The sequence below is a fragment of the Oncorhynchus masou genome, chromosome 23, assembly GCF_036934945.1.
Source record: "Oncorhynchus masou masou isolate Uvic2021 chromosome 23, UVic_Omas_1.1, whole genome shotgun sequence".
NCBI classification, from domain to species: Eukaryota; Metazoa; Chordata; class Actinopteri; order Salmoniformes; family Salmonidae; genus Oncorhynchus; species Oncorhynchus masou.
The window spans coordinates 2,958,115-2,960,878 of record NC_088234.1 but is presented as its reverse complement, the minus strand read 5'-3'; positions in this window follow the sequence as shown (position 1 = coordinate 2,960,878).

The following is a 2,764-nucleotide window of genomic DNA, read 5'->3' as shown; positions in this document are numbered from 1 at the left end:
GCCTGAACAGCAGATAGACTATAAGACTAACCTACACAGCAGATAGACTATAGGACTGACCCACACAACCTAGATAGACTACTATAAGGACTAACAGCAGATAGACTACACAGCAGATAGACTATAGGACTGTGACTAGACTATAGGACTAACCTACACAACAGATAGACTATAGGACTATCCTACACAGCAGATAGACTATAGGACTAACCTACACAGTAGATAGACTATTGGAATAACCTACACAGCAGATGACTATAGGAATAACCTACACAGCAGATAGACTATAGGACTGACCTACACAGCATATAGACTAAAAGACTAACCTACACAGCAGGTAGACTATAGGACTATAGGACTAACCTACACAGCAGATAGACTATAGGACTAACCTACACAGCAGATAGACTACAGGACGACCTACACAGCAGATACACTATAGGACTAATCTACACAGCAGATAGACTATAGGACCAACCTACACAGGAGATAGACTACAGGACGACCTACACAGCAGATACACTATAGGACTAATCTACACAGCAGATAGACTATAGGACCAACCTACACAGCAGATAGACTATAGGACTAACCTACACAGCAGATAGACTACAGGACGACCTACACAGCAGATACACTATAGGACTAACCTACACAGAAGATAGACTATAGGACTAACCTACGCAGCAGATAGACTACAGGACTAACCTACACAGCAGATAGACTATAGGACTGACCTACACAGCATATAGACTATAAGACTAACCTACACAGCATATAGACTAAAGGACTAACCTACACAGCAGGTAGACTATAGGACTATAGGACTAACCTACACAGCAGATAGACTATAGGACTAACCTACACAGCAGATAGACTACAGGACGACCTACACAGCAGATACACTATAGGACTAATCTACACAGCAGATAGACTATAGGACCAACCTACACAGCAGATAGACTATAGGACTAACCTACACAGCAGATAGACTACAGGACGACCTACACAGCAGATACACTATAGGACTAACCTACACAGCATATAGACTGAAGGACTAACCTACACAGCAGGTAGACTACAGGACTAACCTACACAACAGATAGACTATAGGACCAACCTACACAGCAGATAGACTATAGGACTAACCTACACAGCAGATAGACTATAGGACAATAAGACTAACCTACACAGCACATAGACTATAGGACCAACCTACACAGCAGATAGACTATAGGACCAGCCTACACAGCAGATAGACTAAAGGACTAACCTACACAGCAGGTAGACTATGGGACTATAGGACTAACCTACACAGCAGATAGACTATAGGACCAACCTACACAGGAAAGACTATAGGACCAGCCTACACAGCAGATACACTATAGGACTAACCTACACAGCAGATAGACTATAGGACTATATGACTAACCCACACAGCAGATAGACTACAGGACTAACATACACAGCAGATAGACTATAGGACTAACATACACAGCAGATAGACTATCGGACTGACCTACAAAGCAGATAGACTATAGGACTAACCTACACAGCAGATAGACTGTAGGACCTACCTACACAGCAGATAAACTATAGGACTATAAGACTAACCTACACTGCAGATAGACTATAGGACCAGCCTACACAGCAGATAGACTAAAGGACTAACCTACACAGCAGGTAGACTATAGGACTATAGGACTAACCTACACAGCAGATAGACTATAGGACCAACCTACACAGCAGAAAGACTATAGGACCAGCCTACACAGCAGATACACTATAGGACTAACCTACACAGCAGATAGACTATAGGACTATATGACTAACCCACACAGCAGATAGACTACAGGACTAACATACACAGCAGATAGACTATAGGACTAACATACACAGCAGATAGACTATCGGACTGACCTACAAAGCAGATAGACTATAGGACTAACCTACACAGCAGATAGACTGTAGGACCTACCTACACAGCAGATAAACTATAGGACTATAAGACTAACCTACACTGCAGATAGACTATAGGACTAACCTACACAGCAGATAGACTTTCGGACTGAAATACACAGCAGATAGACTATAGGACTAACCTACAGAGCAGATAGACAATCGGACTAACCTACAGAGCAGATAGACTATCGGACTGACCTACAAAGCAGATAGACTATAGGACTAACCTACACAGCAGATAGACTGTAGGACCTACCTACACAGCAGATAAACTATAGGACTATAAGACTAACCTACACTGCAGATAGACTATAGGACTAACCTACACAGCAGATAGACTAAAGGACTAACCTACAGAGCAGGTAGACTATAGGACTAACCTACACAGCAGATAGACTATAGGACTATAGGACTAACCCACACAGCAGATAGACTATAGGACTGACCTACACAGCAGATAGACTATAGGACTAGCCTACACAGCAGATAGACTATAGGACTATAGGACTAACCCTCACAGCAGATAGACTATATGATTAACCTACACAGCAGATAGACTATAGGACTGACCTACACAGCAGATAGCAGATAGACTATAGGACTAACCTGAACAGCAGATAGACTATAGGACTAACCTACACAGCAGATAGACTATAGGACTAACCTACACCGCAGATAGACTATAGGACTGACCTACACAGCAGATAGACTATAGGATTAACCTGAACAGCAGAAGATTTTAGGATCAACCTACACAGCAGAGAGACTATAGGACTATATGACCAACCTACACAGCAGATAG